Here is a 16,847-nt window from a genome sequence, read left to right on the forward strand (position 1 = left end):
GTGCAAAGAAAGGGTCAGCGAGGGAGGAACTTTTAATTTGTAAAACCTCAGGGAGCTGATTTTTATGTATTCATTTTTTATTTAAGTTTTCATCTGACTATAGAAAAAACGTTGTTGGGAACGTGCTGTATATGATATTTAAAGTTTCGGGGTGCCCGGTGGCTCAGCCTGTGTGTGGGGGCTGGGTCCTTGCCGCAACGGCTGCGGGTTCGCTTCCAGCCTCAGCCCTTTAGTGCATGTCGTCCCCTCTCTCTCCCCCTTTCAGACTTGTACTGTCCTTTCATAATAAAGGCAAAAGCCTAAAAAATAATTGAATTAGAATAATGCGAATTGGTTCCAAATATCGTTAATCGGTTTCATTAACTACAAATAGTCGGCATCAGTATCGACCCTAAAAAAACAACAACAAAAATTAATTGTATTTTACTTTAAATATATAACTGTAATTAATATAATTCAATATTCATTTCTAATAATTTTTTTTCTAATATTTTTCTCTCTCTCAGACTCTCTCTCTCTCTTCTGGCATTTTTAAAAACAGCTTTTCCTAATTTCTTGCAATTTGCAGAAAATCTCATGCCAAGTTGCTTATTGTTTTTTTAGCCATGTTTTCGACAGAAATCAAGCTAATTTGCTCAAGTTTCAAAGGGTTAAGTCACCAAATTTGTGACTCAAGTTCAGGTCATGTGACTCCACACCTCTGCACCACAGCAATAAAATACAAAGGTTTAGTCAGCGGTCCGTTTTGTGCCATAAAGCAGCGTCTGAATGTGTTCATCAGGTGTCGTCTGACTGCTGATCTGACCCTCAGCGTCTCGCCGTGCGTCCTTTACTCCGACATCCTTCAGTTCAGCGGCATGCATGTGGCACGGATCTTCAGCTGAGCCTCACAAATCGTCTGCCGCCGCGTCACTCAAGCCTTGTTTACAGATATCCAACATCCTTTCCTTCTCGCTTGGCTGTCTCGCCGCGAAGTCAGTCTGGGATGTGTGATGTACATCATCGGTAATCAGATAAGTTGGGTACCATCCTCCTGCTTTCTCTCCAGAACAACATGTCCACTGAACTGAAAGCCAGAGTGCAACTGTCACATTAGCAGCCAGAGAGCACTCACTCTGCTACATGCCTGGTAAACAAACCCCGAAAGATGTTTTGCATGACAGACAGACTGACGGCTCTTTCAGGCGAGGCCAGAGCGTCGCCGGGAAGAGCCGCCATCCTCTCCTCTCTGTTGTCAGTTGAAACTCTTTAACCAATTAAAATGGCAGAGCGGGGCGCATCTTTGAATATGCATGACAGAATGTTGCATTTATGAATAAAAAGGGTTGAAACTGCTAATTATGTGGTCAACAGTCTATCACTGAGCCGTTTTTACCTTCTATTTAATTCGCACATGAAATCTCTCATGACGGCAAACCTGCATTTTGATCTGGCGTCGAATCGCGCGGGCTTTCAAGTGCATCGCTTTAATGAGGCATTTCATATTCACTGAGAGGGATTCTGTCAAAGAATTGTGATAAAACCTCCCAACTAACTGTTTGTCACTTTTCATAATGAGCCTCGGCCTTGTTAGATTTCCTTTTCCTGTAGATTATAATGGAGTCGTCACAGTTTTTCACCTCCCCGTAGCTGTGTTCTCCCGTGGAGGCGACGCCAGGCGGTTAAAGTTATCACTTGATGAGTTTTGCTCTGAGCACTCTGGCAAAGTTGGACAATTATTTTTGAATCCCCGGGCTCTCAGAGGAGCGAACATGAGGGAAACAGCCAATTATGGAATGTGATTTATAAAAATGTAAAAAGAGCAGTTTGTGATGTTGTTGGAAATGTCATTAGAGCCAAACAGGAGATGTTTATGACTGCGCGACTGAATGACTCACGCAGTTACAGTCATGAAAAAAGTCTGCCATCCCCGAGCACTACATTAATGTAAACACTTACAACTAAATTCAGAAAGTACAGTTAGTCACAAATGTTCGTGACTGGCTCGTCAGCACTGATGATAACACACACCAGCAGTCCAATACAGCACAAGCACGATGTTTTTCAGGGTTCACACACATTTTTACCAATGAATTCCCATGACTTTTCCATGACTTTGAGGCAAATTTTCAAGACCACACATTCTCTGAAACGGGTTCTTTTTCATTACTATACAACAGCTTTTTTTAAAAATAAAAATAAAGAAACATATATATTTATATATATATATATAAAGAAAAAATCTGAACAGAATTAGGACTGAGTATTTAAATATAATTTATTTTATCACTGAAACATGACAGCATGTTTTCTTTTTAAAATATTGGTCTTTTTTTCCTTCAAATTTTTTTTGGCAATTTTTAAAGAAAAAAATTTAATCTAGACTTTTTGTTTTGTTTTTTTTGGAAAAGATTTTGGCTTTTTTTCCCCCCTTAAAAAATTATTATTATTAAAAATAACAAATAATAACAAACCCATTTTTGCTTTATATTTTGAGTTATGTAGAGGACAGCTTAAGCATGAAATGCGGGAGAGAGGGGATAACATGCAGCAAACCTGCGGCCACTGCGGCGAGGAAACAGCCTCTGTATATGTGACGCCCGCTCTACTAGCTGAGCCACAAGACACCCCTAAATCCAATTTTTAAAGAAAATCTGAAGGTTTTCTTTAAATAAATAAATAAAAGGCAACTTTTATTTCTTTAAGAAATGTTTAGCGCAACTCATTTAAGAAAACATTTGGGCGATTTTTTTGTTTCTGTAAAACCTCTTTGTGATTTAAAGAAAAAAAACATGCCTTTCATACCAGTTTGTCCTCATGTTTTCTCCAAAAAACACCCAGCCAGAAACTGTAAAAACATTCCTTGAACCCATCATGTGCTGATATCAAGGTTTGTGAAACAAAATTCCATGACATTTAACATTTTGGAAATTGCTGTTTGCAAATTCCACGACTTTTCATGACCGTAAAAACCCTGGTTATTTACACAATGTCAATTCCACAACTACGGGGCATCCCACGGCCCAGCTGGGACACCGAAAGCCTTCTTCTCCGTTTCTGAGGTACAGAGGGAAAAAATTCCAGTCAGACCCTGCGCTGCTTGCCAAAAACACTGCTCATCCAAAGTCATTTGCAGCAAAGTCCATTATCATCATCACTTGTGGTGATGAATTCCCTATGATGGTGGCAGGCCCGCAGCAGCCTCCACTCATAATGACATTCTGCTCTTGTTGGCAGTCACTCCCCGTCAGATGGCTCATTCCCAACAGCCAGCGTGTCAGACAGAGCACACACACAATGCTGGGCCGGGCCTCGCCGCCAGAAACAGGAGGGCAACAGGAATGGAGCTTGAAAGGCAGACTTCATTTGTGGGAAGGCCGCAGTGTTCGGTCTAGTCAGCATGTTACTTTTAATATAATCATCTGTGACATTCTGATACAAGTATGTTTTGTTGCGCTGTATTTCAAAGCATTTACACTTACGATTCGAAATATGGTGATGGTCAGGTATTTCCAGGTAAAAATACTACGGCACACAGGATGTGATGCAAAATCTATGAGTGAATTAACTGATCAACAGGGAAATAAAAGGGCATCAGATACAAAAACTCTGACTTCATTAACAAACACTGTAGAGAAAACGTTTGACTATCATTCAGTGTATTTCAAACTGTGCCTCCTTAAAGGGACAGTTCACACTTAAATCTGAAATAAATATTTTACCTCTTACGAGCGCTTTCAGAGCAAGCAACATATATAAATGAAAAGATGGTCTCTGACTAAAGTTTAACTCAAAACGTTGCTTCATCTGCGCTTTTTCATCAGTCTCTAAACATGACAAGAAAACAACCTGATGTCCAGACAGACGGCTTATAGTAGATGAGTCTGCAAAAACCCTGATTACCCTCAGTGCAAACATTTTTTAATTGGCTATGCCAATGATTTTAAAACTAACTAATTCTACATTTACAGGTTTTAAAGGCTTTGGGGTTTTTTTGCACCGAATAAATGCAACAAAATATGACAGTTCTTGAGATTATTAGTTATGTGACACATTTAATGTGTATGCTCAGTGTATGGTTGTTGTACAGTGTTCCTGCTTCAATTAATACATAAACATGGTCGTTATTTGTTGTTTTAATTCTCTAAAATGTAATAGTTTTATTGCTGTTTTTCTTATCATACACCTTTCATTCATGGAAGATTTGTTTATCTTTTTTTGTATTTTCTTTGTCAATTTACAATTTTTATTACTGTTTTGCATTCTTGACAGACATCAGTGCAAGTTATGTATTTATTTTCATGGCTTTTTTTCATGGTTTTATTGGGGTTGTAATATACATTATGCATCTTTCTAGTCTATATGAATGTGAATTCAGGGAATTGTTATAAAAGAACTTAATGCCCAATTATTTATATTCCTGAATAAACAATGTTTGATGAATATGGGTATGGCAAATAAATAATGGTACTGTAAGAATAGACTTTGAAGATGTTAAAGATGGTGAATGACTGTGTTTACACAGTCAACATAAACGGTCAGTGGGATGAGAACTACTCTGTAATCAATGTTAAATGTGACACAAAGCATGTTAACAGGCAAAAAAAACAGTTTAAGCTTTACCCAACAGTTCCAGTGGGAAGTGGAACAAAATTCAACAGCCATAGTAGGAGTAACAAAAGATGTTTTGCAATCCTAAATGAACACTAAATATAGACAAAAGAAAATAAGCATCAGCCTTAACACATAGTATTGCTTTGGAGGATGAGTGTGTCAGGTAAAAGATAAAATCACTGGTGGATGCTTCTTATATTCATCTGTATTTGACAATCTGAGTTCTTCCAGTTAAGTGAGAGGGAGGAACAATGACGAGCTTCCCTGATTTCACTGCTGGACCAAATTAAGGTTGATGCCCCATGAAAAGAAATGTAAGAGGAGCTGCAAGGCCAATAATATTTAAAGCACCATGCGACTAAGTCATCACTTTGGAAATAAAACAGCTCTGTGGACACACGGTGAGTCTGCTTGCTCCAGCAGCAGCATGACTCAACAACTCATTCACAAATGATGCTCCCCTTTAAAAAAGACCTCCAGAGGCTCGTCTTTAAGGTGAGCTCAGACTGGGTTTTTTTAACGTCTGCCTGTTTGCAGCAACACACAAAACTACAATACTTATAGTGTTTACAAACGTGACACTGTGAGCTCCAAGCACACGTTACCGTAGGTTGGACAGAAAATAGTTAAAAATTGAACTTTTAGCTTTCTTTTTAAGTTATAGACGAAGCAATCTGGGAATCTATTGGCTATCGGTCTAATGGGGGATCTGGTGCTACTACTTAGAGAAACAATGGACTATAATGGAAACCATTACATTTCAGATAGCAGAATCCTGTCCCTACAGATTCTGCAAACATGCAAATAGAAAGAAGTTAGTTAGCTTTTAAAGCCTAACTTCTCTGTACAAAAGGGGTCTTAAAAAGTCCATCTTGACAGAATGTTTTAATATTAAGTATGAGTGATTTGTACCATCACTGCTGTCTGACACAGAGGAGATCATTTCCAAATGAGTTTAAATTTGCTTGTAGTCGACTTAAAAAGCTTCTGTGTTTTCGTAGAGTTGTTGTTCACACGGGATGCGTAATGTACTAAAGTACACATGAACCACATGAGACGGGATCCAGAGCCCCGTCAGTTTCAGTGGATCAGGTGAGAGAGAGACACCGTGTGCCACGGAGCTTCAGTGTTAGGTGAGAGTGGGCCTGGTGTACCTCTGACAGCTTGACAGCACTTGTGACACTTTATAGTTTGTAAAGTGAAAAAAAACTGCGACCGTTATCAGTAATCTGTGTCCAGTTTCATTGTGCGTCTGCAATGATAAGTGTCCGCATTAAGGAAGATGTTGAATTTCACCTGCTCTGTGCTGCAGTCTGTGTGTCTGTGAGAGGTGGAGAGCCGTAGAACAGAGCAAGAGAACCGAAACGCCTATATTCGTTCGAGATAAAGTAATTTTATATTTCGCACGTGAAACAAGAACCAATACCTCGAGTATATTCGATGTCACCCACCCCAACAGTAGATTTTTCAAAGCTTGTTTTTGACAACAGCTAAGAGTGCTGAGACTGAGCAGTGCGATAAATGTGCTATAAAACCAAAACTATGACATAAAAAAAAACACTAAAAAGTTCAGTTCTCTGCCACTACAACACTGTCATTCACATGCTGCCATACAAATACCTATTAGTAGAGCTTTAAGTGCAAAATGTGAAACGCCTGCCTCTTTGATATAACAATGTTATTTTCCAACCTTGTTTGGGATGATAGTAAAAGACTGACACGTAAGATAAAACAGGAAATCCAGAGAGGTGCAAAGCAGGATGGCTGAAGGTGACTCTAAGCCCAAGCTTATCGGGGGATTCGGTAAACAAGAGGCCTGGCAAGCGCAGCGCTCGGCTGTTGACAACTGGTGATGGTGACCAGGTGGGATATGTTATCCTAACAGTCTGGAACTCTTGTGAATTATTTGCTGATAGATATAAACAGCTGTTATTCTTGGTAATGGAAAGCAATTAGAAACATCTGCATACTTGGCTGTGAGCGATGCCTCCGAATGGCGGCCGTGGCTCCCAGGTGCCACTGGGAAATAATTACATCATCAGGACGGGGGCCGGGGCTGGAGGACTGCTAGTGATCTGTGAAGAGCAAGAAGGAGAGCCCGAAGAGGGACACACACACACACACACACACACACAAATTTATATTAGTCAGACTTGTGAGGACTCTCTGTTGATTACATTTTAACCTCCAATCTTTTCTGTTTCCTTTAATTCTGATCCTAAACCTGAAATTATCCTTAAACATCCAGTGTGTAGGACTTAGGGGGATATATTGGCAGAAATGCAATATAATAAGAATGTTTTCTTCAGTTTATAATCACTTGAAAATAAGAATTGTTGTGTTTTCAATACCTTAGAATAAGCTGTTTATATTATCATTTTTTCAGGGCTGATACAGATTATTAGTAGTTAATGAGACCGATAACCAATATTTGAAACCAATATGCATTTACAATGAAAAAGAAAATCTGTCAATATTTAGACTTTGGAATAAAACGAAGTCCCAATGCAAAACTTTTTTTTAATGCCTTTAGTAAAGGTTTCATCAAAGCTGAAACTTTCATCAAATACAGCAAGTTACCAGCAACTTTTTTTTGAAAGTCAAGTGAAATTTAAAATGTATAAAGGAAAACTGCTATTTTGTAGGATGCACTCTCTTATTATTAATTCATATTCATATAAGCTAAATCCTGCCTGCCTGTTCGCACTATGGTATCTTATATATTGTACATTTGTGTGTGTTTTAATGGTGCATTGTTTTTTGTGTCTGAATGAACCTTTGCTGTGTTTGAGTGAAGCAAAAGACAAATTTCCACTGAGGTGGACGATAAAGTCTCTCTGTTTCTATCTATGTTTTTGTATCTCTAAGCCTGTTCAGACCTGGCAGCAACTTGAGCAATCTGATCACAGCTGGACTGCGCTAAATATAAACGGCCACCAATCCGATCACTCAAACCACTTGCTGAGGTGGTCTGGGACCGTTTGACCACGTGTTCTGAAGAATAAACACTAACGGCGTCCTGGTGTGTCTCAGATGAGGACAACGCCATCTGTGCAGGATGTGGTGGATGTTTTTATTTTATTTTTTTCTTCCATCTATTCTTTAGGAGCACTAGCAATACATTCTTATTACATTTTTTCTCCCAAAATCTTCTACCCTTCAACTACACAGTATCAACCTGTTCACAGTCAAACCTCTCAAATATTGAGTGGACAAGAAAAATTTGGGTTTCGAGCATCAATTTCTTGTTTTCTCCTGTTTGGAGTCTGACTGACCCTTGACTAACAAAAGCACTGTATAAGTCCTATCTATTATTATTATTATTATTATTATTATTATTATTATTATTATTATTAGTAGTAGTAGTAGTAGTAGTAGTAGTAGTAGTGATTTACCCCTTACCTAATCCTGGTTATCATCTTGGCTCTTGACACAAAGCTTCAAAACTAACTAGATCCTGTTTGTAATCCTTATCCAAAACTCCAATGCTAATTAATAGCCACAGACATTTCTACAAAAATTAACCACAACTAAGAACTAAAGTGTTTGTGAAGAGGAAATATCCTCGTCTCATTCAAACGTATCGCTTAGTGAGAAGATGAAGTTTGACAGCATTGGCACTGTCGACGGGACAGGTGCGACCTGACAAGTCTGATCAACATTTCTCAATAGCAGAGAACATTTGCAGCCACCGGAAATACGTACATACATACGTATTAATGTTTCTGTACATTCAACAATAACAGATACATCGACATCTATAAAGTTACACATTTCAGCTGTAAGGACTCGGAGGATCCAAAATAACCTCACTTTGTAACTGTCCTCTCACCAAATGTCTGAAACTCAAACTGCTTCTCACAGGCGGACAAGTACAAGAACACACTTAGAAACACATACACCCACAGCTGAAGACAGCAGACATTTGTTATGGTGATAATTAATTCTGTTTTCTGAGCAAAATAAAAAAAAAATCTGTGTCTGTCTGATATTTTCTGAAGAATGAATTCTCTCTGAATGTCATTAAGTCAAACTCTACAACCTTTCTAAAGCCACACGGAGAAACTGAGCCAGAGGCCAACACAAAACACACAAAACCTGCTCATATCATCTTTGCTGTGGCGTCTTTGTAGTTTATTTGTGGTATTCTTTGTCTTTGTAGTAATTGATTTCTTGCAATCAAAGAATTTAATCTCTGCCAGCCATTTTTACATGCTTTGGGTCGTAGAAAAGGACAACAGATTTTTTGTTAGAATTTGTCCAGTTTTGGTGTTTTTGTTTTTTACTTCTTTAGTAAAAGAAAGAAACAAAATTTTATTTCACCTTTATTTAACCAAATAAGTCAACTGACAACCACTTCTCAAGTACGTTGACGACCTGGCCCTGAGAAAGCAAAAGGAGGCAAGTCAAATTTTCAGTTTAGGGTCACAAAGATGGGAGAGAAGCTTGAAGGCCAGAGATCAGAATGGATGGGTGGATCAATTTATGTGCATTTATCAGAGCTGATCAGATCAATCGATGAGAGAAAAAGCTTCTGCAGATGGAGTGAAAGCAAACTTTTAAACCCAGTGTAATTAATGGTTAATTTTCATGCTGACAGCGCCTGATGTTCAGCTGCACCTTCTGTGCCCTGAGTGCTCTCTGCACTCCCACAGAGTGATGCTGTAAATACAAAAATGTACAAAAAAAAATAGAAATCTCTCTGTGGTGGTCAATATTTGATTGTGTTGGCCCACCAAGTTAAGTTACTTAAACTTATTTTAACCAAACCACAATGTTTTGGTGAAGAAACCTACGCTTCCTGTGAACACTGTGAACACTTCTGTGAAAAGACACTAAGCATGTAACAAGCCGAAACTGACACAGAAAACGAGACATCCAAAACTGACACTAAAGATTAGGGCTGGGAGATTAATCGCATTTTGTTTCGATTACGATTTTGGCTTCCCTTGATATTCAAAACGATAAGCAAAAAAGATAATCAGGATAAAACGATTTTGTGATGCATGATAAGTCTACCAGTGTTGCTCCGATTTTGTCTTTTATTTTGTAAATCAATTGCACCCTTTTCCAGCTTCCCAAAAACACAAAAAACTACCAAAACTCACTTGTACCTTCATGGCGGATTAATAAATTATGGAAACATTTTAGTATATCTCTTAAAAATGTACTTAAATTTACTGGTATTTTCAGCGCTGTGTCTCCTGACTGAGCCCTTCACTGAAAATGTCCTCTGTGATATTGATTTGCAGTCAGTCACGCCACAGTGTGTCTTCCTCTAATTGTGTTGTGTACGGAGCCGCTGACCTTCTGCCCCAGCCTCCATCTCTCTCTAAACAATACTGCGGCTGTGAGAGCCCCGACTGTGCGATGCCTCTGAATTTACCCCTGCTAAAGCATGACTGTGACTCTCCACATACATCAACGTAGGGCTCCTACCGAGCGTGCTCATCGGCTGTAAATACCAGCAGTCTGCGCTGCCGTGGTGAAACGAGCAGTCTGGGGGATTTGACCATGTTGTGAGGTGGCAGGTTGAGCCTGATGGTTGAAGAGTGTGTCCTGTGAGCAGAAGGTCAAGGGCCTGATCTGCTCTGCAGGCAAAGAGTCCTGACTAGGTGTCCTTGAGCAACACACAGTGGCAATAACAATGGCATCATCTATATCACTGAAATAAAAATGCAAGTGTGATGAATGTACAACAATCAATTAGGGCAATTGTAGATAAAAAAGAAAATTAAAAACACGGAAATTAAATTAAATTTAAGGAATTTCCCTCAATGCGTACTTTAGATATCATGTTCACAAAAATGGGCTGGACGTACGTATATATGGATGACCCGAAAACGTAATGCGTAAAGACAGATCCATGATCAAAGTTGTGCCATGTTACATGGCCATCGTCTGAACGTTCTTTCTGACGCTCTTAGCAAACAGTGACGTTAACACAAACTGGCCTCCGCACCTTTTCTGCTAATGTTCATGTACACTTTTAGCCCTTTTCGACCAACATGGAACCCGTTCAGTTTCAGTTGCCGCTCCTAATTTTAAACAGATCAGAGAATTTCAACCGAAAACATTAGAATCAAAGTAAAGTAGCTTGGCACCCACTGATTGCTTAAGTTGTCATCAACAAGCTTAGAAATGTTTTACAGATCCAGTGTATACACAAATGTCCAGTCTGCTGGAGAAATATCACTTTGATAACTATCTACACAAGAACAACACAGCAAAAACGGCAAAAAAAATCTCCCGTTCTCCAGCACAGTCTCTGCAGCAGACAACAGATAGAAGCAGCTCCAACACAAAACATTATGTTTGTGCCTTTGTTTCATCGGGGCCTGTAATCCCTCGGGCAACAAACAGAAAATATCCGTCAGAACGGATGAACCTCCGGGCCGTGAGTCGCGGCTGTTGTGGCGGGATATGTTGATGCCGACTGGCGTACCTGTCACAGAAAGCTGCAAGCGCAGTTCAAAAACGAGGTGGCTGGTGTCACATGAGTCTGCTAAGGGAGTCGTTGACGAATATGAGCACAGCAGCGCAGCACAGAGAGTCTGTATCCGTCAGCATTTCCTCATCCTGAATGTTTGTTCCCGCTCTGTAGTGTGTTTGGGGTTGTTTTCAGTGGTGGAATGTAACTGAGTACATTTACTTAAGTACTATACTTAAGTATGAATTTAAATGTACTTTTTACTTGAGTATTTTCTTTTCATTTCACTTTATACTTTTAATCCACTACATCTCAGAAGGAAATATTGTATTTTTTACTTTGCTAAAGTTATGTCACAGCTTTAGTTACTTTACAAATTCAGGTTTTTGCAATAAAAAAACAGAAGTGTTTATAAATTATGATATTTTGTTGTAAATTAAATTCCCAAAGAGTTTATATAAATACAGCTGCAACAATTGTTGATTAATCAATGAGTCAATTTGCAGAAAGTCGAATGTTTTAAATTTTGACTTCTGGGGGCAGGGTGTTCAATTTTGTTTATACTTTTTATTTTTTTTTAAAAAAATCTTTTTTTATATATTATTATTATTATTATTATTATTATTATTATTAGTAGTAGTAGTAGTATTGTTTTTTAATTAATTCTTACATTTTTTTCCTTTTTTAAAAAAAAGCAAGTTTGAGCATTAATCTCTTCAAATAATTTTGAAGAGATTAATGCATCTGACAACCAGCTGCAGCTGTACACCCTACTTTGCAATGCACTAAGGTTATGTTCATGCAGGGTTTTGTATTTAATATGAACCATGACCAATAAGATGAGTCGCACTACATAAAAATATTACATGTTCATGTTTGTGTACACATATATCAGTGTGCAGAGTGTCATCCAGTGCGTCACCTGAGGTCACCTTCACTCACAGACCTCCAAATGATGTTAACAGACTTTGAAACCTTTCCCAGTCATGACCAAAAGTTTTAGTTAATTGAACAACTATACCTTAACTGTAATTTATTTGCAATAACCATGACATTTTCTAACCCTAACCATGCTATTGTATACGTGGACTGCACATATTTCTGGGTGTGGCTGAATTGTTGAATATCAGCGTTCATTGTTTTCATGAATGGGTTTGCATTGTTTAAGTATGAAAGAAAACCCTCCACCTGTGTGTTTTTAATTCCCATCAGTGGCATTTCAGGTCAGCAGATGCACTGGTTAACGCTCGGTGAACTGTGCTTCTGCAGGCAGTGGCGGGACACATAAAATCCAAGTTAAACCGATACAAATGGTACAGCACAATCCATATCCTGGTGTTTGTACCGGTTTGCCCTTTGAGCAGGTTAAGCCGCCCACTCCTACAGTAAAACCATTGTACATGGTGCATAATGTGATTCTGATATAACTCAGACTGGTACAGTCTGTTAATCTATTCATAGAGACTGCCGTGTCCTCAGACTACAAGTCAAGTACATGATCAGATACGCTTTTGTAAATGCTTTTCATTAAACTGACCTGGTGGTCGCAGTTGATGAAAAACAATATTAATAATTGGTGTATGGAGGTACAGTACGGCACAGCGCGCTGGATGAAACCAAAGTACTTTCCTCCTCCCAGATGGTCCGTTCAGCCTTTTAATAATGAAATCTGCTTTTGTGTTATTTAAAAAATTACAATAACCTTTCCGCTAATCCCCCGACTTACGACCCGGTACACCTGGATTTCTGCGCTGCACGTACGTCCGAAATCCCCCCGGCTCTTGATAACATATTAGGATTATATCTCGGATATGGTTCTTTAATAAATAGTTTAGATAAGCATATCTGTTTAATTTTATCCACCCGCATGCAGGATTACAGTGAGAGGGTTGGTTTTGTGGAGAGCGTGTACTACGGTCTGCAGACAGAACATGCAAACATCTGTACAACAATTCATCAGAAAGAATTATGTATGGCAGACTGGAGGGCTCTAAGCTGTGTGTATTTCAACATCCCCGTGTCCTCAATGACTGAGGCAGATCATAAATAATGGAAGCAGAATTAATTGGTTTATGCTATGAGCATGTGTTATATATATTGATGGCATACCGTTGATGTGCTGCTGCTCTGTGTGTACTGGACATGTATACTGCAGCTCCCAGTTTGATGGATGATGTGGATCTTGTGGATGGATTTATAAGGTTTAGCTTAATGTATACAAATTATAAGGGAACGCAAACACAAAAAAACTGCATCTCCGTCCTCCTCTGTGCCGCTGCCTGCGTGTCTGCAGCTCCCTGTACCAAAGAGTAGCTTGAAAGTCAAGAGGACTCACTCTGCACCAAAATGTCCCAAAGGTAAACTGCACAGACTGGAAGCAATCTCAGTCATCCAAACGTCTGAACTGAAACTGAAATTATGATTTAAGAGAATTGTCCATTTCTGAAACATGTAAAGTGAGAACGTATCTAAAACACGGACATTTTTCAGTTTTGGGAGTCAAATTATGGAACTTACTCAGTGCTGAGTTGAAATTGTGTTGCTCTCTGTTAAGTTTACAAAAAACTCTTAAAATGTTAAATTATAATAAATTATAATGTAAAATAATTCAAGATTGGTTATAGTGTGAAAGTATTGAGAATTACAGTTTAGAGTATGTTTTTTTTTAAATTTTTTTTTTTTTTTTAGTTGCTGTTATTCCGGGTAATTAATTTTTTTTAAAATGGGAAATAATCTGTTTCTCATGATGCATGTAACAAAAAACAAACAAACAAAAAAATCATTCAATCATTCATTCATGATCCCACTCTCTGACTTTCAAGGGGCAGCCGTAGAATTCATCAACACAACTTATTTTCATGGTTAAACTAAACTCCTCACTTCATTAAAAATAATTCTTGATATCAGACAACAGTGGGCTTCTAACTTTGTTTCCAACTGTTTGGGGAAAGCCCTGTCCTGTCACAAAGCCAACTCCAGAAAGAAAATATTTTTTCCAGTTTAGTGTTGAAGATCTCGACTGGTCTGCACCGACCCGTGACCTCAACCCCATCCAGCACCTTTGGGATGAACTGGAGCACCGACTGTGAGCCAGACCTCGTGTGGCTGAATGGGAGCAAATCCCTGCGGCCAGGTTCCAAAATTTGTGGAAAGCTTTCCAAGAAGTGTGGAGGCTGTTACAGCAGCAGATTAATACTTGGAATGCTTTAAAACTCATCAGAGGTTGTTGAACTACTAAAGTGGATCAAATGGATCCTATTTTTACGAACTAGAAACATACACCTGGCCAGCCAAACACTTTTTAGCCCTTTGAACACACTTGTAGGTATTAAAGAGAGAACTGTGACTCATACTGCTCATTGACCTAATACTATATGCAGTCATTTAGGGATGCAACCGAACCGCCAGACAAGAACCACAACAAACAAGCAAGCTTTTTATGTTCTGTAAATTAACCACTGTAATTTTTTCCACAAATTTCACACATAACTAGGTTCAGATCTGAGGTTTTATTTCCATATAGCCAGACTTTTTTTTCCTGATATTTAAAAAACAAAAAAAACATCACTTTTTTGTGACATAAGTTGTGACAAAATTGGTTCATAACAGCAAAATGCAGAATCTAATTATCTTTTTTTGTTAGGACTGACAAAATAAGTCATTAATTTTGATTATCAATCACAGAAAAATTTGCAGGAATGCGATTACGGGGCAGGCAGGTGGGCCCCACAAACAACTGAGGTTCATGTCTGGAGTTTGCTTCCTGTTTTGTTTAGGGTTTTTTTCTACACCTTACCATGTGCCCCTTTCGCCTAAATCTAACCATCTGTGACTTTGTTGTCTTATTCTAACCATTTTGACAGTCCCCGTTGGTTGCCATGTGCTGTTGCGTAAACATATCATGTGGTGTCATCCCACCATGTGCATTTGTTGACATCACGGTAACTGCATGCCGGAGCAGCTGACGCAGAAAGAGAGCTAAAACGTCCCACGTAGGCGCAGAGGTTCCCTGACAGAGCAGCACCTTTTGATGAGTTGGATGAGAAATTGTTGGTATTTCGGGATTTTTGGCTAATGACAGCAAAATAAGTTGGCCATTCCATCCATATAATATTATGGTTTGGATTTGGATTTCACTCCCTTTAAATGCACCACGGTGTTTCATTGTCAGATTCAAAAAAAGTGTGACAGACCTTTAAATTATGCATGCTGTACTTGACCATGAGGTCTGAATTTTCTAGGCCAAACACCCTGCTCTCTGTGGGTCGTGTCCCCCCCCCCCCCCTCCCCCGCTTTGTTTTTCTACCTTGCGTGCTGGGGTAAATACCTCAGCACCTGCATGTTGCACTGATTTCACCCAGCCCCGGCAGATGGTCCTCACCCTTCACTGAACACACACTCCGGCACCTGGGACGCTGGGGAGATCCTTCCGTGCTCTTGCCACTCTTTCAGAGAGCACATGCACAGATTATAAACACAGATGCAGCGGCATGTGTGCAGGCATGCGCGTCCGCAAGCATGCACATAAATGCAATGACGAGTGGGCGGCGAGACGCAGACAGGCAAACGTTTGTCGCTTCCACATATAAACACAAATTAATTCATTTGTGAGAAAAAATTTCCAAAGACGCAAACAGCTAAAATAAATGTATGGAGCAGCTTTATGGTTGAAGTATCGTTGTCTAGAACTGTTTTAGAAAATTGCTGGTAAAATAACCAGTTTGCATATCAAAAAAGTAACAATACATCATGCCTGATCGCTGTTTTGTATGTTTGTTGTTGTTTTTTGTTTGTTTGTTTGTCTTTTTTTGTCTGGTCTATTTTGTTATTATTTTTATAATGCCCTTTTGCACTCACTAACAAAAAATTAATTAATTAAAAAAATTCCAAAGTACTGAATGATAATAATAATGATAATAATGACAATAATAATAATAATAATAAATAGTAATAATAATAATAATAATAATAATAATAATACATATGCATTTTTTAATCAACTGCTACATTTGGACTGTAAAATCAAATATTACACATGAAAAACTTGAGGGGCTGATATACTACATACACAGTGTGTGTACACACACACACACACACACACACACACACACACACACACACACACACACACACGCCAGCAGCCTCCTCTGTGGAGATGCAGTCTGTGTAAGAAACGCTCTTGTTGTCCCTCACAAAGAATCACGCAGTAAACGAGCAGCTGTATTCAGATCCGCTGTGATGAGGAGGAGCTGTTCCTTCCTTGAGCTTAATGTGAAAATATGCCCCACAACCCCATGACTGCGTGCCTGGACGGACGCGACCGCAGGCGCAACATATAGACAAATAAACGCCTGATGGCGACTGTTGTTGCACTCCTCGCTGATTTAATTAAAGAAGCCTTCTGTACTGGCAGCGCGGCACAAAGGGCTGTTAATGATGGAACTAATGGCTGCTGTTTACCAGGCCGAGCGCCGCACCAGCCACGCGTCCTCCGAGAAGTATCCCTGAGCTGAATTACAGGCCGGGATGAGCTGCTTCATATGGACACAGACTTCACTTCTCATATCTGCACTGTCAAAGTGAGCAGCAGCAAATGCCTTTTGTTTTTAGCGTTAATTAAAATCCACCACCACGCTAATACGACGCAACGCTTCAACCAAAGTCAGACTGTTGAGATGGATTTAACAAGCTGGGTATAAACAGCTTTTGTCAAGAGGAAAGTTGGCTTCCTCTGGGTTTGAGGCTATCATTCTGCTGCTGATTTAAGGCCTTGTTCAGCTTCTTCCTGGAGGAACAGTGTGACCCATTATAAAGATTTTCAAGA

At 39.2% G+C, this 16,847-nt stretch overlaps 1 protein-coding gene across 4 annotated transcripts in view; it reads right to left on the reverse strand.

Annotated features, from left to right (window-relative positions):
• Positions 1-16,847, reverse strand: part of LOC121943961 (uncharacterized) — a 172,294-nt gene that overhangs the window by 76,910 nt on the left and 78,537 nt on the right. For all 4 annotated transcript variants that reach the window (XR_015776359.1, XM_088076334.1, XM_088076333.1 and 1 more), the window contains exon 4: positions 6,564-6,668. The gene's annotated coding sequence lies outside the window, so the exon portion shown is untranslated. The remainder of the gene's footprint in view (positions 1-6,563; positions 6,669-16,847) is intronic.

The sequence above is a fragment of the Plectropomus leopardus genome, chromosome 4, assembly GCF_026936395.1.
Source record: "Plectropomus leopardus strain MGB_pleo_1.0 chromosome 4, ASM2693639v1, whole genome shotgun sequence".
NCBI classification, from domain to species: Eukaryota; Metazoa; Chordata; class Actinopteri; order Perciformes; family Serranidae; genus Plectropomus; species Plectropomus leopardus.